We start from the raw sequence: 23,464 nt of genomic DNA, 5'->3' as shown, positions 1-23,464 counted from the left end.
AACCTCTCCCGATCGAGAAGTCTCCCCTAATCTAAGTAACATGGTATGGCTAATAACCGGAATAAATTAGAAAAAAAAATAGCGTCCAGACAGGCGTTAATTATCGACACATCTTGCACAAAATGACACACAAGAGAGCATAAAGGACCCACGTGTAGAGATACCAAGACGCAGAAATAAATTGTAAAGCAGAGAGATGGGTGAGCTTCCTAAACCCACTATATATATATATATATATATATATATATATATATATATGCCAACGGCCATACCACGTTGAGTACACAGCTTCCCGTCCGATCAGCGAAGTTAAGCAACGTTGGGTCTGGTTAGTACTTGGATGGGTGACCGCCTGGGAACACCAGATGCTGTTGGCACAACGTTCTTCCTACGTGTCAAGTGGAGTTGGTGGAGGATTAGTGCCCTTCCCTGTAAAACAATTAACTCTAAGCCCCTGGTCACCCCGTCTGGGATACATGGCGTCTGGCAATGAATGAATATATATATATATATTTTAATGCGATGGTCAGTAGAGATTTAGGGTCTGGCGCCTGCACTCCTATTGGCTGTCTATAAATCTCATTATATTAATCTATTCCGTGTTAAGAAAAACACTTGGTATACATTAATTTTATCTGTCTGACTAATTACTTATGTTGCATTTTGTGAGGGATGACGAAGACAAAGATCCACCAGGCATTTGTATCCCTATTAGTAATAAATCTGTCTCTCTGGACTCATCTCCCCTTCTTTCCTGTATTCCTCATTTCGTTCTCAGCGACTTATTTTGCTAACTACAGTCTCGCACACCGTTCTCCATATACACCCACACCACATCACATCATCTCGCCCTTGACCTGCTTCTTCTAACCTCACAATCTTACAACCCTCCCTTCACACACTCCCCCATTGTCTCGCTCTCGGTCCTCCTCTTCTTCCCCTCTTAACATCCCTTCCCTCATACACTTCCCTCCCCCAAAACACCTGCAGTTTCCCCTCTCTAACAAACTGACAATCACTTACATACCCTCCGCCCACTCACGTATCCCCCACCCTCTCACTTACGTACCCCCCACCCATTCACGTACGTACACTCCACCCACTCACTTACGAACACCCCACCCACTTAAAATGTACAGCCAAGAACGACGGCCAGACATCACACGTGCGCACCTTCATTGGATAATTATGCTGTTGGTTGTGACTGAATATAAACGGATCGACATCGACCGACGACAGGAGGGGAAGAGAGAGAGAGAGAGAGAGAGAGAGAGAGAGAGAGAGAGAGAGAGAGAGAGAGAGAGAGAGAGAGAGAGAGAGAGAGGTAATAGATTGTCTGTGGGACCAGTGACTGAAGGTGAAGGACGAGGCATTCAGAATGGAAAGGATTTTGCAATTCTGATGAGAGAGAGAGAGAGAGAGAGAGAGAGAATGTGTGTGTGTGTGTGTGTGTGTGTGTGTGTGTGTGTGTGTGTGTGTGTGTGTGTGTGTGTGTGTGTGTGTGTGTGTGTGTGTGTGTGTGTGTGTGTGTGTGTGTGTGTGTGTGTGTGTGTGTGTGTGCGCGCGCGCGCGCGCGGGCGTGTGTGTGTTTGGGAGGTGAAGATGAGGTAAGTGGAAAATCAGGTGGAAAGGAATTTAAAGGAGAAATAAGCCTTTCAGAGTCAAGCACTCCGAGGTGGTTTTGCAATTCTGATATGGGAGGGAGGGAGGAAGAGCAGGTGGGAATGGAAGGGAGAGGGGGAGAGGGATGGTCAAGAGGGAGGGGACTGAGGGAGAGAAAGGGAGGGGCAAGGCAGGGCAGGGTAGGGTCAAAGGCTATACCGATTAATGACCCTAACCTTCTTTATCACAGTAATAGGATTCAGTTTCCAGCCTGAAAAGTCATTTTACTGATGGCTAGCGTTCGAGAGGCTATTCCTAATCCAAAAGAAATCATCCTGTGGTAACCAGAATCCGTCCCCTTTTTCGTCGTCATATCCTGCACTGCTCTATCAAGAAAGCTGAAAACTAGGACTAGCTTATTCAGGCTAGACATTTTAGGTGAGGGTGACCTGTTACTCGCCCCTAAGTGGCAATATGTGAAACAATAAACCTCAACGACCCCTCGAATTCGACACAGTAATAGTCACAACCGGTTGGAGGGATAAACACTAGACCACAGGCATCCATTTACCGCTTATGTGGATACCAGCCAGCGCATCCAATGGTTTTCTGGTTTCATTTTAATTGTAGAGTACTCGCCTAACACTCCATGGGGTGCATGGATGGTGCTTAACGTCGAATTACAGACAAAAACAAGCCGCCTGCAAAGACTATCTATCTATCTATTGCCAGACGCCTCAATCCCGTTTGGGGTGGCCACAAACAAATCGCCTCCAAGTAGCCCTGTCCCCCGCCATTTCACTGCCCTGCTCCCAACTCACACCCCCCTCTCTCATATATCTCTCCACCCCATCCCTCCATCTCATCCTCGGCCTCCCCCTCCCTCTTCCCCCCTCCACCTCACTCACATACACTCTCTTCGTCAGTCTTTCACCCTCCATCCTCTCCACATGGCCAAACCACCTCAGTGTGTTCCTCATAACGCTTCCTATCACATCCACATCCACACCACAACGCTCCTTTATATCCTCATTCGTCAGTCTGTCTGTCCATGTGACTCCACAGGCTCCTCTTAAATAACTCATTTCCACTGCTCTCACTCTTGACTTGTGTCCTTCCAACAAAGACATTTCCCCAAAATACTAGGGTTTGTACTGAACAGTCATCATCATCATCATCATCATTATGAAAACACTACGTACCTCCAAATCATGGGATAAACGCACACTATAGACAAAAGATGATTTCCAGGCATAAGTTTTACTTATTTATATTCTTATTAATTTAAAGATCCTTAAGAGGAATTTTGTGAACGACTTCAGGAAAAAGGGAGAGTTTTAAGAGAACGTGTAAATTTCAGTTAAGGTTTAGGAGATTCTTAAGATTTTTCTAGAGGTGAAAGAAGATTTTTAAAAGAATGAGTGACTGCCAAATTTAGGTTAAGGAGAGTTCATTTTTTTTTTTTTTTTATGTTTTCGGTGGTGGTGGGTGTACGAGCGGCAACATGAAGAAGACATCCCAGGACTGAGCACTCGCTGGCTTCATACCTCCTGCTCGGGTTCTCGTAAAGATAGCAACTTGTGGCTGACAGCGATAGAAGGGTAGTGGTGGTGTGGTGAGGGGTGGAGGAGGGGAAGTGTGGGGGAATGGGTGGAGGGAGTGGGAATGTGAGGGTGGGGGGAGTGGAGAAAAGGGTGTTGGTTTTTTGGTGTGGTGGTGGTGATGAGTGGCGGTGCTGATGGGTGTGGTGGTGATATGAAGGTGTGTGAAATACGTCGGGTGGTGGTGAAAGTGTCTGAAATGTGGTGGCTGGTAGTGAAGATGATATGTTTGATGGTGATGTGGGTTGAAGAAGAGGGAGAGAGTCGAGTGGTGATGAAATGGGAATGATGATGGTGCTGACAAGGCGTGAAGTGAGGCGTGGTGGGTGGTGTCCACGATGTGTCAAGTGGGGATGAGGTGTTGTAGAATGTGCTCTGCTGGATAGTGATGAGACTTGTAGGAGTGTAGAAGAAGCAAGCTGAGTTGACGATGTGGTGATGATGTTGGTGGTACTGGTGGTGATGCGTGGTTCGCTGAGTGGTGAGGGTGTCTGCATTTTAGTTGGTGATAAAGTTATGAATTTGGTTATGCGTGAAGTTTGGTGCGTGATGATGGTGTTTGGCTGATGTCCTTCTACTTTGTTCATCCGTTCAGTACAGCGATGCAATTTATATCTCCACACAATAAGTTAATGGTGATATTGCTACTGAAAATGGTGCTCTGACGGTGCTATGATGGTGCTAAGACAGTCACCATGCGTCAGTTTGCTAGTTGTTAAAATGAAGGTGATATCTTGGTGACTATGTGTTCATAACGGGGGTTTTAATAAGAGGTGGGACGTTTGGAATTACTTAATATGGAAAAATGTCCTTATTCATGGGAGGAGGCAGAGAAGGAGGAGGAGGAGGAGGAGGAAGAGGATACTGCTAATGAAGATAGCCGGAGGAGCAACTGGACAAGCAGAGATTGAGTTAAGTGACAAAAATACGACAGGGGAGAAGATAACGGGGAGTGGGTGGAGTGAAAGAGAGGGTGGATGAAGTGGATAGAGTGAAAGAATGTGTGGGGAAGGTGTGTGGAGTGAAAGAGTGGGTGGGGGAGTGGGTGGAGTAAAAGAGTGGGGGAAGAGAGGGGAGAGGGTGACGTGAAAGAGAATGTGAGAACGGGGAAAGGGAAAGAGGAGAGGGGAGGACAGAGGTGAGGGTGTGAGAGGAGGGAGAGGGGAGGGGAGTGAGAAGGGCCAGAAAGTGGATGGAAATGAAGAGGGGGGAGGGGAAGAGGGGAGGAAAGGCAGAGGGGGCCAGAAGGTGAGAGAAGAGGAGAAAAGTGAGTGGGAGGTGAGAGAGAGAGAGAGAGAGAGAGAGAGAGAGAGAGAGAGAGAGAGAGAGAGAGAGAGAGAGAGAGAGAGAGAGAGAGAGAGAGAGGATGAAGAGAGAAAGGGCCAATGGGGGTACCTGGGGAAGAAAGAGAGGGAACGGATGGGGGAGGGGGGGTAGTGATTTATGAACTTTGTGGTGGACTGTGCAAGTTACGTTTTCAGAGAGAGAGAGAGAGTGTGTGTGTGTGTGTGTATGTGTGTGTGTGTGTGTGTGTGTGTGTGTGTGTGTGTGTGTGTGTGTGTGTGTGTGTGTGTGTGTGTGTGTGTGTGTGTGTGTGTGTGTGTGTGTGGAGACCTTATAATCTATACTAGAATGAGTGACCGTATAAGACTAACAATGTGTGTGTGTGTGTGTGTGTGTGTGTGTGTGTGTGTGTGTGTGTGTGTGTGTGTGTGTGTGTGTGTGTGTGTGTGTGTGTGTGTGTGTGTGCGTGTAGAAGTGCTTTAAGTTTTATATATCACTATGCTTCAATATAGGAATGTGTGTAGGTCTCGATGCCTATATAACGTCAGACGATTTTATTCAGATGAGGAGACATCTAAAAGGAAGATTTAGGCAGCTTCCTATTACCTCCTCGAAAAGATTATGATTTGTTAATTTTGTTCTTGTTATCATCAGACGACTTTATTTAGATTAGGATAGAGCTATCGAAGAGGGAGGGGAAGGCCAAGGATGAGATGGAGGGATGGAGTGGAGAGGTATATGAGAAAGGGGTGTGTGAATTGGGAGCAGGGCAGTGAAATGGCGGGGAACAGGGTGACATGAAGGCGATTTGTTTGTGGCCACCCCGTATAAGGGATTAAGGCGTCTGGCAATAGATAGACAGATAGATTATTATTATTATTATTATTATTCCACATACAGGGGAACTGTCAACTGCTCATTTATACCTACCTTTCGTCGTCGTCATCATCATCACTATCATCATCATCATCATCCCACCTTTAAAGAGAGTGAAGGAGGATGCTGAAACAAGGAAGAGAAAGTACAAAATCCGGAGAACTACAAACAGCATCAACAAATTTCCCACTCCCTTTAACATCCACCCCAGTCACCTACCATCGTCCCCTCCCCATCAACCTCACTACACCCCCCCCCACTCCTCCCACCTCACCACACCCACCCCAGACAGCGCCCATCCACATCACTATCATCATCATAACATTCATCCTTACCATCACCACCATTCACCACCATCACTTGATACAACTTCATTTTCACCACATCCATCACCATACCACCACACTACTTGCCCCATCACCATAGCGACCACCTCATTCGTCATTATCGTCATCATAACTTCCATCACCATCACACACCATCACCATTACTATATATATTATCACCTGTAACCCAAGACGCCACGTACAACGTTGGGTGGTAACCATATAATCAAATAACGGGGTGACGTGGAGCCTAATATCGTGCTACTGTTAAGTGGGTGAAAAGACGCAAATATGGCGTCCATCCAGGAACTAAACCTCCACACGGGAGAACCTGCAGAAGTGATTGCATGCCTCCGACTGATGGGACTGTTCGGCCAGACAGAACAGGGTTACTCTACTGTTACTACTACTACTACTACTACTGCTACTACTACAATATGCACCATTCAAACAATATCCATTACCATCATCACTCATAATCACCATCACATTGCCACATTACCCATTATCACCAAACCACCTCACCCACGACACACACCATACTTATCACCTCCCCTATCACCATTAACACCACCACCACAGCCACATCCATCACTATCACCATTACCATTCACCACACCTATCACTATTACCACTACCATTAACCACATTCATCACTTTCACCACTACCATTCACCACATCCATCACTATTACCACTACCATTCACCACATCCATCACTATTACCACAACCATTAACCACATCCATCACTATTACCACTACCATTCACCACACCCATCACTATTACCACTACCATTCACCACATCCATCACTATTACCACTACCATTCACCACATCCATCACTATTACCACTACCATTCACCACATCCATCACTATTACCACTACCATTCACCACATCCATCACTATTACCACTACCATTCACCACATCCGTCACTATTACCACTACCATTCACCACATCCATCACTATTACCACTACCATTAACCACATCCATCACTATTACCACTACCATTCACCACATTCCTCACCATCATCACTACACCATACCAACCTTTCAGCATCTCGTAACAATTCTCATCATTTGCTCATAAATAACAGCAGCAACCACTTCCTCACTCTCTATCTCTTTAGCTCTAAGAATGCCACACGCTTCGATCAATCTCTCTCTCTCTCTCTCTCTCTCTCTCTCTGGTCTTTTTCTTTCACGGTTCTCTCCCTACAGCTCTCTCCTTCTCTTCGGCACAGATCTCTCTCTTCTCACTCTGTCCTCCCCACCTCCCCATCATCACCTCCTCACCCCCCCTCCACATAATGATGATAAACGCAACCGGACCAGTGTTATCCTTGTCACACTCCACTCCGACGTCATTACGCCTTAAGACAGGGGCCAAAGGTAAGTGAATCCCGCTGTTGTTCACCCAGAGAAGAAGCCCCGTAATCTCGTGGGTTAGAAGGCTCCATCGCATCCCTTCCTTGTCTCTCAATTTCAGCATATCCACGTACTGAATATGGGTTTGTGGTGTAGATACAAAACACACACACACACACACACACACACACACACAAATTCCCACATAATTCCTAACATCCGAACTCTTAGCAGCACTGTGGAATCTAGGCCTAGGAATAGTGAAGATAACTTGATCACATGTAGAATCAAACAAGTAAGGATGAAATGTTCGGAGCCTCCTTTGCCGACGAGACTGACTAGTGTACTTATCGACTGAGCTTGTTGTTGTTGTTGTCCCAGGTTCAACTGACATGTGAACCCTGTGGACTATGCAGGGTGGTCTCCATTCTCCAGTAGTCCTCCATCCTTTTCGGGGGATTGAGAGGGAGGTGAGGGAGATAGGAATTATACTCTTGTAACTGGGCAGTGGAGCCGCCCTGCTATATCGGTGCCACCACGTTAAGGCGTCCCTCTCCACCACCACACAGTTTGCTTGAATAACGTACAAATAAAAATTAATCCTTTATTTTTGGTATATGTATATTCAAGCCAATAATATTCAACCAAGGAATGATCTCGTATTAAAGTTGTCAGTCAAGGCCAAATTCACTGTGACTCCTCCAGTTCGTAAAATCTCGTGAGTTGAATAAAATTTCTGGAGATAACTGGATATAATAAAAAAAATACACCAAATAACCGAAGGGATTAACACGCTTTGTGCTGGAATAGCAACTGGTCAGGGAGGAAATGTCAGGTGTTGAGGGACCTTTGTATACCCAGGCAGCACAACCACCCAGCTATATCAGTGCCACCACCAGAAGGCGTCCCTCTCCAGAATGAGGGGTAAAGAAGTATCACAAGTGCTCGTGAGCCCTTCGGGCCCCTCGCACTTGCTCCTGCGGAGAGCTCTCGTGCTGCTGTAATATATTTTAGTTATAGCTGTGGGCAAAAAATTCTACGGAGATCCTATTCCGGGCGCCGGGAGCGGCATTTTTTGGTCAAAATGTGATCGCTCATTAAATATAGTAAAAGCTTCTCAATCGTGATGGGACCAAGTTTTTTCACATCAGCGATTTTTTTTTTTTTTTTTTTTTTTTTTGCGATTTTTGTGCCAATTTTGTGCGATTTGAATGTGTAGTTTTGGCTGCCCAAAACACACACACACACACACACACACACGCCTACTGCTATAGTTTATTAGATTAACGAGCCTCCTAACACGACGAAAACAAACCACTGTCATTAACAACACAGACATGGACAATATACGAAAAAAAATTATTACGTGTCACAAAAAGAAGAAAACTGATGAAGAAAGGAAAAGAAATAATATTTTAAAAAATCATCAAAATGCGAGAACACAGGGCTGAGGTGCCACGGGTCAGGCCACTTCTGGGTGCAGGTCGTGTCGGGGTACGTGTGTCGGGCCGTGTTCGTCATTTGTTACACCGTGTTCCGTACTGCCCGACACGGAACACGGCGCAGGCTCGAATTCCCGCACCTTGACTTCAGGTCAAGTGCTTCAAAAAAGAAAAAAAGTATAAGTGGTCTTGTAAGACCTGGCAGTGTCTCATAAGATGCTGGTACTAAAAATAAATAATGTAGGGTTGTGAAGGTGTCGAGTATTAGGTCACATATTGTAGAGAATATACCTGGCTGCCTACCACCAGTTTAATCACCAAAATTAACACTTTGCCCTATTAAAAACAAAAACAAAGCAAATCTATCTAGTTTAATTCTGACTAAACTAGGACACTACTTAGATAATTATACTTAAATCCAGATTTTTTTTCACTTAGACGAAATTAAGAGAGAGAGAGAGAGAGAGAGAGAGAGAGAGAGAGAGAGAGAGAGAGAGAGACCTTGTCCGAGAGCTGCCTTAGATAACCTACTAGTAAAAACTTTCGTAATTCAGTGCCTCATACAAAGCTGTTCCAAGAAAAAAACATATGAACAACTTTTTCTTATGTTTCTCTACATCCACCTGACTACTCTTCAAGCGTGAGGTCAAGAAGAAGAACGTGGCAAACCTATTTTCTCTTCTGTTGTAGTACAGGTGCCTAGTCCCAGACTTATTCATGGCTGCCGATGCGAAATTTTAGATCTAGAAAAGGATTACATTTAAAGGACAGCCTCACAAAACGTTGCCTTATAATCACGTAAATCATTTTTTTTTTAATAGGAAAATGATTGAGTATTTTCGGTTCTCCCTCACTTCCCCAACCATCTTATCAATTCAGTTTGATACTATAAGCACTTAAAAACTATTTCTATTTAATCCTTTCACCATCAATGGCCACTCAAGTATCTCATTCCTGCTGCCTTCAGACGTATTTATGTAGCTAAATGTCCAGTGACCATTCAGGGGCTTAAAATTCTCGCTGATTTATGTAGTTAAGTGTCCAATGATTATTCACAGGGTTAAAATGCTCGCTGATTTATGATGCTAAATGTCCAGTGTTCTTCCGAGGGGATAAGATGGTTGATAATCTGTGTGTGGAGTGGTGTCGGCGTGTGCTCTGGCTTTTTGCACCCGAGTTATGATCCAGTGAAGCCCTTGTTGGTCTGAGGCGTGCAAGTCATGGGCCTTATGTGCTTCTGAGCCCCTGCGTCTGGCCCGCTAATGGTGGCTACGGAGGTGTGTGTGTGCTGGGGTCATGCTTCACTTCTCTGACGGTGACTGTGTGTTCATGCGTTAGAGAGTGAAGGATGAAGGAGCGAAAGAAAAGGAAAGAGAAATAGATGAATCAGGACAGTGTGAAGCCTGTGAAATAAACTTGATGATTAAGAAGATATATGCCATTTTATCCTCTGTTTGTGTACGTGGGAAAAGAAGAAAGGAAAGGTTTTAAAATAGCAAGTGAAAAGAAAAAAATGTCTGAAGCAGCAAAAAAAATATATAAATAATTATACTGACATGTCTGATTATTTTGTGCTTGCGTGTGGAAGCGTTCACAAGTGGAAAGAAAAAGGGAGCACGACAGTCTAAAGAAAATAGAGGAAAAACATGAAAGTGGCAAAAACGGGGGGGGGGGGGGGAGGCATGTTATATATTCACACACTCTTGTCAGTGTCTGTTTCTGTGTTCGCATGCGTGGAAAAGTGAAGAGGAAATAAAATATAAGGAACGAAAAACAGAAAAAAAAAAAAAAAAAAAAAGAGAAGAGAGAACCTTCCTTGAATTATGTAAAGATGCTATGAATATTGCATGTATATTTTCATTGTGCCATGCATATATATGTGAGGGAAGAAGATAAAAAAAAAGAAAGAAAGACAACTACCTGAATGTGTGAATAATAATATAAAAAAGGACGTTATAAATATTTATATCTGTTGTAAGCTCGTACGCAGGGAATAACTGTCATCATTATCATCATTATCATTATCATCATCATCATTATCATGTCATAAAGGGCTGAATCGTGAGCAGGAAAATTAAAGCAGCCATTTTTCAGTCCTTCGAAACTTTTAGCTCTATTCCACAAACTAAGAATAAGAAAAAATATATAACAGAAAAAAATAACGGAGGGATGAGGAATAAACACGGAAGAGAAAGAAAAATTACGAGCATGAAATAAACAAAGAGAGGAAAATGAAGACAAGACAAGCAAAGAAAAAAAAACACATCAACAAGATGGAAGAATGATAGATTATGAGCAAAAGGCACAATAGAGAGAGAGAGAGAGAGAGAGAGAGAGAGAGAGAGAGAGAGAGAGAGAGAGAGAGAGAGAACAGGAAAAGGAAAAGGAGACAGAATATTAAACTAAAACAGGATATGAGAAAAACGGTGAATATGAAGAGAAAAGAAAGTAAATCTGGTCCGGGAAAGGGAGCCAGATTATAAGAAAGAAGTAAGAAAATAAAGATGGCGTAGAAAGTAAGGCGGAGAATGGACGGGAAGACAGAAAACGAAACGAGCAAGGTAAGGTCCTCTCTCCCAGCCTGATGAAATTTGTCTAAACTCGAATATCGACCGTGAGATTAGTTCCGACCGTGAGATTAGTTCTCTCTCTCTCTCTCTCAGGACACACGCGGCCGCCGTGTAAATGACAGGACTTGCGCATCACGACTCACCGCCAGCACACCCTTACTGCGCATTCCACGGTAACGAGCAGTTGGGAGAGAGAGAGAGAGAGAGAGAGAGAGAGAGAGAGAGAGAGCGAGAGAGAGAGAGGGCACCATCCCCCTTTTTGACCCCTTCACTTTGACATTCTTCATCCAAAATTTGATTACTTGGTCTTCTGATGGTCCCCCATCATTATTCCAAATTCTGTACCATTTCATCCAGTTCTTTTTTTATAATGTTATTAATGGTCATACAAACACACAGACAGACAAATCGAATAAAAATAAATAAATAAATAAATAAAGCTCCCTGGCAGAGGACACTGAGAGAGGTAATAAAGAAATGAAAAGCAGAGATTATTTTTTTTTTCTTTTGCATGTGCATGTAATTCAGCGAACAAGAGGGGGCGGAAGAGAAAATAGATTTGAAATATAAAACAGACCATGAACATTAGAAAAGGGTAGAGATTAAAATAACAAAATATTTCCTTGTGTGTGTGCATGTGAAAGAAAGATATGAGGATTATACGAAGGAAAAAATAAGAAAAAACAAAAAGAAAAGAAAAGGTAGACGCTGAAAGAGTAAGGAAGGCACAAGGAAACAGATAACATGTTTGTTTGTGCCACTTTCATTTTCCGCTCGTGAGTGAGAATGCCGAGAAGAAAAAAAAGAAAAGAAAAGAGAAGAAAAGAAGGAACATAGATAAAGTGCGAGAAGGGTAAAAAAAGAGGAAGAAAAAAAGAAGAAGGATGATACATAAAGTGTGAGAGGTTAAAAAAAATGTACTCAAAGTGTTAACTATACTTTTGTGTCCATGCTTTACAGAGAGGAAAAACTGTGCAAACTAAGATAAAGAAGAACGAGAGAATACATACGTGATGTGTGAAGGAGGAACAAGAAACCGGTGAGAGTATTTTTTTTTTATAATTTCTACTCTCCGTTGGTGTTCGTGGGCCTATGCATGAGAAAGGGAAAATATATATATGGAGAATCAAGGAACGTGTGAAATAAGATACAGAAAATCGAATGGTATAATTATATATTTGTTATATTGTGTTGTTTGTCCATGTTGGAAAAAAGTAGACTAGGGGAAAATATTGAAAAAATAAAATAAAAAAGACAGACGAGGAGACACCAAGGAAAGTAGGAAGAAATGCAAAAAGCCAGAAAATAAACATTCTTAGGTGTTTCTTTCTTTCTTTCTTTTTTCTTTCTTTTTTTTTTTTTTTGGCTTTCATTCCAAAGTAAATGCCAAGACAGAAAAAAGGAAATGGAAAGAAAAAAAAAACGAGAAACGAAGCCATACTATGAACGCATGAAGATGGAGAAAATAATTAAATATATGTATCATTTTCATTTTTGCTTGTTAAAAGATAAGTAGGTAAAAATTGAGGAAAAATAATAAAGGAAGACAAGGGAGGGGAAGACAGAGCATGAACACTTGAAGAAGGTAGAAGAAGAAATATACCGGAAACCCTATTTACCTATTAATTTATTTTTTATTTATTTTGGCTGTGTTTGTATGTCGATGTTTGAATAAAGAAAATGTTGAAAAATAAGGAAAAGTAAAACTAAGAAGAAGGGTAGCGAGAATAGTCTATGAACGTGTGAAGAAGCTGCAAGAAATTGGATAATAAGCAGATGAAAATTTAAAGAAAAAATAATAAAAAGACAAGAAAAAACGCAAGAAAATATAAGAACAGGAAGACACAGCATGGTGTGTGTCACGAATCAATTCGCGACATTTCCTTTTTGTGAGAAGCCACGAACTATTAGTGGAAAACTCACTGTGTATCGCTCAGTTAACCGTTTCTCTCTCCATTCCGGGGTATACTTTTCAAATAATTCGTCACCGTTTTCAAAAAAGTGACCGATTTAATGCACGTCACTAAGTGCGCTACTGAGCGATACAATTATTTCTTTATCGTTTGCCTCTGCTTCATTCAACCGTTAGCCACGCCTTCTTCCGGTGGCCTGTGCGTACTGCTTATGCATTATTTGAATTCAGTTTAGTGTTTGCTGTGACGGAGACAGGACCTGTGCAGCAGTGCGAGAGGTCAGCTAGTACCCAAACTCCACTTACAGTTTCTCCAAGCTCCCACCTTTAGTTCTGCAGCTTTGGGTGATACACCGCATTCATTGACTAGTATTTCCTTTGTGTATTTTGTAGTCTTAAGAGTTTAGTTAAGGTGTTTTTCCTAGGCGTAAGTATTTAGCTTCTGTGTGAGTGAGCGAGTGCGTCTCATTTAATTTGATTTGAAATGTAATGTTAAATTTGTTTTTGTAATTAATAAATTTAACAGTTCTATTTCTTGAGCTTAATGTAGAGTAAAAATCTTGTTTCATTTCTCCATAATTAAGCTTATTTTCCATATAGCTCCTAGCTTGCATAAACGTTTGCTTTCATAACTGGTACTTAGACCAGTCTTGTTGTATTAACTTAAAATCCGTTGTGCCAGGAGTTAATGCATCAGCAAGAACCTGATGTTATTATTATTAGTATTAGTTATTTATTGTCAGGGGTGATGTAACTTTCTCCAGAGGCTAACAGTACAGTAATTCAGCAATTGTGAGTAATTAGTCTCTGCTGTGTACTGTTGAGAAAGTTTATAAATTCTCGTTCTTAGAGAATCGTGCACAAGCCAGCGTAAAGTAATCGTTGCTTGATGTAGCAAGACAATCATTGTCTCTGCGCTTCAATATTATTGAATATAAATATCAATTTAAATAATATTTAACCATTTATATCAAAATTACCGTGATATTATAAAAACCCCGTGACAATTGGCGACCTCGCCAGGATATTAACTCCTAGCTCTAAAGCTATTCACGAGATAGTGCTCATTCATTCATATTTAGGTATTTATCATTAAAGTTTATAGGCACAAGTTTACTGGTGGTTACCGTTGATTTAACAAGTGAATTTTTGCTTTATTAATCAATAGAGTACTTAACTCTAGTTTATTTTTGGTAACGCTAGACAATTTTATTCGCTTCTGGGAAGTCGCCGTACCATTGTGTTTATTATTGAGTCTTCCCAGTCATTTACATTTTTGATTTATTCTTTGCCAGTTAACTGGATAAGACTGGTCACCACTAGCTTGTGTCTGTACTCTTTACTTTTGTTTATTAGTATTCGTCGCTAAGCAGTCAGTACTCAATTTCGGTTACTTAGTAAATTGAGCTAGCATCATGGCTACAGCTGTATATGTACAGGAAGCCAAAGATATTGGTCTCACAGACCCAGAGAAAATACAGAGTTACGTTCTCTCACGGTTCAATTACGAGCAAGAACGTGAGAAAGATGCTCGTGAAGACCGTAGGATTCAGCGCGAGTACGAGCGAGAACAGCGCGAATACGAGCGAGAACAGCGTGAGGAACGTGAAAGAGAGCGTGCTTATGAACAAGAGCAGCGTGAGAAACAGCGCGAATACGAGCAGAAACAACGCGAGCTCGAGTTAGAAAAAGAGCGAGAACAGCGCGAATACGAGCAGAAACAACGCGAGCTCGAGTTAGAAAAAGAGCGAGAACAGCGCGAATACGAGCGTGAACAACGAGACAAAGAACGAGAACATGAACTTGAAGTGCTGAAGCTCAAGCGAGATTCCTTGGCTTCAGACACGTCTGCTGCAGTTGATCCAAGCTCCACGAGCTTTCTCCCTGCACATGTCCTGGCGACCCCACGCATCAAGCTTCCTTCATACAAGGAAAGCGAGCGAATCGAGCCGTACATAGCTCGTTTTGAGGACATGGCAGACACGTATCAACTGGATGAGGCAGCTAAGCGGCTTCAGTTTCTTAGTTTATTTGAGGGCCCCGCCCTCGATATTCTCCACAGAATTCGTGGAGACAATCTCACATATGAGATGATGAAAGCTGCACTCATTAAGGCGTATGGTCTCACAGTAGACGACGCCAAAGTTCAGTTCATGCGAGCTCGTCTCCAAGACAAGGAGACAGCTGTTCAGTTCCTTGATCGTCTCACAGCTTACTTAAATGAGTGGATGGAGAAAGATGAAACTCCTTCCACGCGTGAGGGGATAATTGACCTTATGCTGCGTACACAGCTAGAGAGGTCGTGGCCTGCTGAGCTCATAGCACAGCTTAAGATCTGCCAGGTGAAAGATGCCAGCCAAATGGCAGAGAAGGCTGACGCATTCTTTACTGCATACGGGTATCAACCTCGTAAGCAAAACACCTGGAGCAGAAAAGATACTGCCAAGTCTGGGAAGCCGTCTCAGACTGAATCCCAGCACCAAGGCCGTTCTCAGAGTAATGGTCAAGGTCCAAAACCGCAGTGGAAGGACCAGGGGCAAAACACTCAGAAACCTGAGTGGAAGAGGTACAACAAGTACCCTAACCAGCAGCAGTATCAGCCACGCAACCGACCGACGGGACAAAGTTTTTCACCACCAACTCAAAAGAGGCAGGAAGCGAATGCAGCCTTCATTCCTCAGCAGCAATCTGGTGGTCACGTCCCTACCAGTGTGGGTACTTCCCCACAGTTCACTAGTCCCACAGTGACAGTGAACCCACTCCACAGATGGCCAATGTTCCATCTTCCCAATATAACCCTCAAGGCACAATGTTTGCCACATCAATTCAGCAGCCTCATGAGTGGCTAGCTGCTTCCTCCACAGGCCCTCCCACAGGTGACAGTACCTTCCTTGTTCAGCCAGGGTTTGTGGGAGGCATTCCTGTGAAGGTCCTGAGAGACAATGGTTCCTCAGGTTGCTCTGTTAAGCAGAGTCTAGTTCGGCCTGAGCAGTATACAGGTCGACAGATCCATGTAAGCCTTATTGATGGATCAGTGAGATTGTTCCCTGAGGTATGTATCCAGGTGGCATCTCCATTTTATACTGGTACGACACTTGCAGTTGTCATGCCAGAGCCTCTATTTGACTTAATAGTAGGCAATATTAATGGAGTCAAGGATAGTTGCTCCGATGGCGCTACTCAGACTTCGGCTGCTGCGGTGACACGAGCCATGACTGAGGCTCCAGACTGTGTCACCCCAGTGATCATTGAATCGCCGCAAGATCTGATGTGCAGTCAACTTGTTGTACAAGAACAACATTCTGACCCGACACTTGCTGCCGTGCGGAATAAACAAAAGGGTCGAGTGATTAAGTATTCACGGGGAGGTCGAGCCAAGTTCCTTCGCAAACAAGGACGGCTCTACCGTGAGTCACGAACACCCGAGGGCGAGGTTCGACTGCAGTTTGTCGTTCCCGCCAAGTACCGTCTAGCAGTGTTACAATGGGGTCATTGTCCAGCCTCAGGAGGTCACCTGGGCAAAAGGAAGACCCAGGGCCGTATCCGAGCTGACTTTTTCTGGCCAGGGATGGGACGAGACATAGACAGTTTTGTCCGTTCCTGCAGTGTGTGCCAAAGTATCACCACTGATCAGGGACATGTCCTTCCTGTGCCGTTCATAACCACACCTGTAATCTCTGAGTCAGTTGAGAGACAGGGTAGTGGTGAAGTGGGTGCAGACCTGATGTCTCGCCCATTGGCCCCACAGGACACAGTATGTCCAGGGCCTGTACATGCATATTATGTACCTTAAGTTAAGGGGAAAGTTGAGAGGCGACTTGAGGCTATGGAAGACCCAAGTTTGCATAAGGATTCTCAGCTTCCCGGTACTAATATATGTACCGTAAGTTAAGGGGGAAGTTGAGAGGCGACTTGAGGCTATGGAAGACCCAAGTTTGCATAAGGATTCTCAGCTTCCCGGTACTAATAGAAGTACTGTAGGTTAAGGGGGAAGTGAGAACTCTGCAGAGGCGACTTGAGGCTATGGAAGACCCAAGTTTGCACAAGGATTCTCAGCTTTCCGGTACTAATATAAGTATTGTATTGTAGGTTAAGGGGGAAGTGAGAACTCTGCAGAGGCGACTTGAGGCTATGGAAGACCCAAGTTTGCACAAGGATTCTCAGCTCCCCAATATTAATATAAGTACTGTAGGTTAAGGCACAGGTTGAGGACCCGTGTGCAGTTCGAGGCTATGGAAGACCCGAGTTTGCACAGGGATTCTCAACTTGTCGAAACATAATCGTGTGCTATAATTAATGGCGACCTCAATGTGTACGTCGTAGCACTGACTGCTAGGCAGAGAGAGTAATTGTAACATGATAAAATTTTGTCTCATTGACACTTTTGATGCTCCACCTCAATTGGTTTTGCAGGTTCAGCAATGGGTGTAGCAGTTTTGCTGTGCGGGCCAGCTGATCGTCTGCCGCACGCTGCCGCCTCTTCTCCTCTGCCTTCGTCGTCGCCATATTATTTACTGTGTCATTTTACACGTAGGTACAGTTACACTACAACTGTCACACCTACACCGTGTATTACATACACCACGCTACACAACAATTAGTTGTCAGTGTAAATGTAGCGACTTTTCGCTCAGTTTGACCTGAGTACAGGATTTTCACTGTCGTCACGGAGTTTTTCCCTCAAGCTTGCTTCTATTAACGTAAATACGAGGTTTTTTCGCTCACTGGCGACTGCGATTTTCTCCTGTAGCAGGATAGCACACACACCACAGTGTGAATCTTGTGTGACTGAGTTAGGATTTATATGTATGTATATTGAAATCATTCTTCTGAAGGAAGAAAGATTTAATTTTCATGGGGCGTAATGTCACGAATCAATTCGCGACATTTCCTTTTTGTGAGAAGCCACGAACTATTAGTGGAAAACTCACTGTGTATCGCTCAGTTAACCGTTTCTCTCTCCATTCCGGGGTATACTTTTCAAATAATTCGTCACCGTTTTCAAAAAGTGACCGATTTAATGCACGTCACTAAGTGCGCTACTGAGCGATACAATTATTTCTTTATCGTTTTCCTCTGCTTCATTCAACCGTTAGCCACGCCTTCTTCCGGTGGCCTGTGCGTACTGCTTATGCATTATTTGAATTCAGTTTAGTGTTTGCTGTGACGGAGACAGGACCTGTGCAGCAGTGCGAGAGGTCAGCTAGTACCCAAACTCCACTTACAGTTTCTCCAAGCTCCCACCTTTAGTTCTCCAGCTTTGGGTGATACACCGCATTCATTGACTAGTATTTCCTTTGTGTATTTTGTAGTCTTAAGAGTTTAGTTAAGGTGTTTTTCCTAGGCGTAAGTATTTAGCTTCTGTGTGAGTGAGCGAGTGCGTCTCATTTAATTTGATTTGAAATGTAATGTTAAATTTGTTTTTGTAATTAATAAATTTAACAGTTCTATTTCTTGAGCTTAATGTAGAGTAAAAATCTTGTTTCATTTCTCCATAATTAAGCTTATTTTCCATATAGCTCCTAGCTTGCATAAACGTTTGCTTTCATAACTGGTACTTAGACCAGTCTTGTTGTATTAACTTAAAATCCGTTGTGCCAGGAGTTAATGCATCAGCAAGAACCTGATGTTATTATTATTAGTATTAGTTATTTATTGTCAGGGGTGATGTAACTTTCTCCAGAGGCTAACAGTACAGTAATTCAGCAATTGTGAGTAATTAGTCTCTGCTGTGTACTGTTGAGAAAGTTTATAAATTCTCGTTCTTAGAGAATCGTGCACAAGCCAGCGTAAAGTAATCGTTGCTTGATGTAGCAAGACAATCATTGTCTCTGCGCTTCAATATTATTGAATATAAATATCAATTTAAATAATATTTAACCATTTATATCAAAATTACCGTGATATTATAAAAACCCCGTGACAGTGTGAATCAGGTGCAAGAAGCCAGATAATACTCAGGTGTAAGCAGCCCAGACATCCTCCGAGAGTCTATTAACTTTTAGGATGAGACTCCCCCCCCCCAAAAAAAAAAAAAAAAAAAAAATGTTTCCCCTAGTAAAGAAATTCCTAAGTTGCCCCGAGATGACCAATTTTCTTCGGTTAACATATTGCGTGTCAGCATGATAGGTGGTATTAACACTCGTAGAGATGATGATGATGATGATGATGATGATGAGGAGGAGGAGGAGGAACAGTAGGAGAACTAGGAGCAGAAGAAGAAGTAGGAGAAGGAGGAGAAGTAGGAGGAGGAGGAGAAGTTGGAGGAGAAGAAGGAGGAGGATTATGATGATGCTGATGATGCGTAGTACATAGTAACAGTAACAGTAGCAAAAGTTGTAATAATAGTGATAGCAGCAGTAGTAGTAACAGTAGTAGTTGCGGCAATAATAACACTACTAGTAGAAGGAACACTAATAATAGCATCAACAATGACAACACTATCACCATTACAATACCCATTATCACCATTATCACCAGTATCATTAACACCATAACCACCCACACCTCCTCTCGAAACCATATCAAGCGACTCCCTATTTAACACTTAATGACCCATCCACACTAATAACGCCCATTTTAATGGCTAATTATCGAGTGTAAGATGGTGTTCCTAAACAGTCAGATACTAGACAATGCACTGTTATTAGCTCATATTCCGAATGGCCCCAAGGTCGTTAAGCAAGGGTGGTTAGGAGTGATTTAGTTGGCGCTGTTAAGATGGTATGTGATGATTTTTTTTACGAGTTTGTGATCATTAGTGGGGTTGAATAAAAACGAGAATGACTGGTTTACGTGTCTGACCGTTTGAAAGAGAGAGAGAGAGAGAGAGAGAACCGTGACACACAAGGCAAGGCAACAAGACACTAATTGCATTTTATCCTGACTACTGACAGGCCACATGATCTCACACCCAAATCATTACATCTACACCACACCAAACCAAGCCCTCAGCACCAACATCACATCCAAACCACACCGCGACACACCACATCATCACACCAATCCACACCATCACACCATTGACACCAGTCCACACCATCACCACTACCACACCAGTACGCACTAAACCATAATATTTCAGTCCACATCTCAAAAACACATCTTCACCACCACAGCACACCAAAAGATGACCACACCACACCACACCACATCACTCCATCAATCCATAATCAGTAGTCTACACCACATCAAAATACCCCACCACACCACATCACCAACACTAGCTACATACCTCACCACAATGCTACACCAACACCACACCACATCACACCACACCAACCCGGCAATTACCAATGACACAGGCAGGTAGGAACACGAACACCTGGGTATCCGGAAAAACACACCTTCCCGCGTAACTTGAAACTGTGGAATAAAAATAAAATCAGTTCGTCGAAGTTAAATTACGATGGAGGCGTTAGAGTTAGGGGGCGGGGAAGGGGAGGCAAAGGGAAAGGAAGGGGAGGAAGGAGAGGGAAGGGAGGAGAGGATGAGAAGAAGAAGAACAACAAAACCTGAGAAAAACGGAAGAAAATGAGAACAGCATTAATGAGAGAGAGAGAGAGAGAGAGAGAGAGAGAGAGAGAGAGAGAGAGAGAGAGAGAGAGAGAGAGAGAGAAGGCGCCAGCAATAGCCCCTAAAGAACGCCTCCGCCATCGAACAAGGGCTGGAGGTGCTTATTTAGGTTACCATTCGTCACGCCCTCCCCCCCCCCGCAAAAAAAAACAGGTGAATGAAGTACTGCCATGCAATACAAGTCCCCTACCGAATGATAACCATACATATGTACTGTTTATACAGTGTGGGTATGATAGCAATACGCATGTACTGTGTACACAATACGGGTATATATGTAAAGACCTTGGCCTTGGGAGTTCGTAGATGTCTGGTTGTTGCTCGCGACACACCGTCATGGTATGGGGAACAATTGTATGAAGTCATATCAAAATCTGTTTATGCATGTGGAAGTTACCGAACGGACACCAAATTGCAGACTGACTGACTGACGTACTTAAGTACTGACGGAACCGCGCAAACCTATAGTCCCCGACCACTCTGACCGGTAGAGGACTAGTAAAATAAAACAGTATTCATCTTTCCTGAACTCCACACCTCTTAATTCATTCTTCCAGGGCACCATATTTTTGGTTTTGTTTGTCTCCTGATGGTTCTATTCAATACTGGATAGCATTTTCATTTAACCCGGAGAAATTTTTGTTTTTCATCTAAACACCTCATGGCTTTTTTTCACTCCAGTTTAGGAAAATGCTTTAAACTGATAGATAAGAACATAAAAGGCCTATTACGTGAAATAAAAAGGCGTGGTACCTGCAAGATTACGCTAAAAACAAAAAATGTCACCTGGATTCAAAGGAATAGTTCATTCACTTCTAGGACTTTTTTTTTTTTTTATTCTTGCTTTCTCCTATTTTTATTTCGTTAAGTACAGACTTTACTAACTGGAGGATTAAACACCGCCTTTCCTTTGGTTGAATAAAATTGACTAACAAGAATTTAAAAGAAGAAGAAAGAGTAGAAGAGGGAAGAAAAAGAAGAAGGGGAAAATGAAAAATTCGTCCCCAGTGAACTTTCTAGGTCTTTATCTAGGTGACACCTGCGGCAGGGAAGGGTAATCGGATACTAAGTAGCAGGTATCCAGACACTTTCTCTCATAATTTCTCTTTAACCATTTTTGGCATCAGGCCTCTTGTGTTCTTACTGACACAGTTACAAAGAATGATTTTCGCCTTAACGCCTTTGATCAGGGATATGTCTTCAAAGATGAATAAAATCGTCCTACGTTAGCCAGAACAGGAAAACCGTCAAGAGAGAATAGAATAAAAAAAAAAAAAAGTCATCACACCAAACCAATTCCCGCAGTGCCTCCTTTAAAAGCATCCCACTGCTCGATAAAAAAAAAAAAAAAAAAAAAAAAAAAAAAAAAACAGGAGAGGACTATCATAGATTACTTCGGCAGGAGAGCTAATGCCAGCAGGTGGTCTGACAGGCTGCTCCTGTGGTAGGGGGCTGAATCAATGGATCTGTGGAGCAGACGAGAGGCCTTGATTCTGGACAGGACACCCGATTCGTTCTGCCCGTCACAGTTCCTTTCACACTTTATAGAGAGGCCGTGGTCGAGAGTTGCCAGTTCATGGTGACACCTTTTGTACACCTGGCGGTTTTTCGCAATCATCTGAATTAATGTTGTGATGAAAATGTGTAGACTGAGATGGTTTGGGCATTGGGAGAAGGGACATCTGGGTGCAGAGGTAAGAGGTGTGAATGTTGATGGTACAGTTGCGAGTGGCAAACCGAAAAAAAATTTGGACAAGGTCAGAGAGTGTGACCTCAGTGATAAGGGACCGAACAGAGGCGATTAGAGGCCGAAAAGCGTGGACAGCCACCATTAGATAACCAAAGCCGATGCATGCAAGCATGTTGGAACCTTCATAAATGAGCGAAACGAAACTGAAGGACAGTAATTTAGGACAAGTATTCCAAATCCTTCCAGTTCTTCTTTACTGGGTCATCGCGATGCATTACGCAACAATGAAATATCAAGTGAGATCACAGCTGCCATCTGTTGGTCAAAAAACTTCTGTGGAAAAAAAAATAGCACCTTATATCTCATTCACTACTACAGTGATTTCTAAAAAATCTTCCACTAAATTATTTTCTTGCTGCCACCAGACGATGTTTTGGTCATTATTAAACCTTTTTTTTTTTTTTGCCGCTATCAAATGCTTTCTTTTTTTCTAGCTACCCCTCATAGGCTTTCTGCTCCTATCAGACACTTTTTGCTTTTAGACCTTTTTCACTACCAGATGCTATTACCCAGATATCTCCCTTAATTGACAAAGCTAACATTTTTTTTTTCCTTCGTGCACTTATACATCATTTTCTTTTGTATAATAATATACACCATGAACTTACGAGTAAATTGCATTCCAGTAAGACACCAAGAAGTCCATCGTAAAATTGTAACTTGCCTGATCATCTAAATATTGCATGGACAACAACACTTTAAAGATATTACTACATTATTTGGAAAGTGATCAAACACTCAAAATGTTTCTTTTGTGGTGTATACATTTTTTTTTTTTTTACTTGCACGTTACTTCAATCCGCTACTGTACATAAAACGGTATATATATGTTTAATTCATAATAAATGCAGATCTGTTAATTCTCAATCTAAATTTGTGTTCATGAAAGCAAGAAAATAACATGAATTTAATTACAAAAAATAAAAAATAAATAAATAAATAAAGCCACTATATCTTCAGGGCACAGTGATTTTTCGCTTGAAATGACAAATATCAGAAGTAGCCATAAATGTCATTATAATTATAAACCATGCAACTGAAATCGAATACATTCGAATCTAAAGTACTCGTATTTATAATTGTATCCAAGAAATTATCATGTGATCTAATCGTAATCAAGAATATTACCGTGAAATCGTAGGTGCATCGTTTATAT

The 23,464-nt window shown here is 42.5% G+C and overlaps 1 non-coding gene across 1 annotated transcript; it reads left to right on the top strand.

Annotated features, from left to right (window-relative positions):
• Window positions 1-258: 258 nt before the first annotated feature.
• Window positions 259-377, top strand: LOC145393611 (5S ribosomal RNA). Its single transcript, XR_013896209.1, has one exon. It is a non-coding gene; the product is annotated as a 5S ribosomal RNA (ribosomal RNA).
• Window positions 378-23,464: the final 23,087 nt, after the last annotated feature.

Source organism: Coenobita brevimanus, chromosome 24, assembly GCF_032717465.1.
Source record: "Coenobita brevimanus isolate Jiangsu-jjx chromosome 24, ASM3271746v2, whole genome shotgun sequence".
NCBI classification, from domain to species: domain Eukaryota; kingdom Metazoa; phylum Arthropoda; class Malacostraca; order Decapoda; family Coenobitidae; genus Coenobita; species Coenobita brevimanus.
The sequence above is the reverse complement of the archived record's forward strand: the minus strand, read 5'-3'. Positions and strand labels throughout refer to the sequence as shown.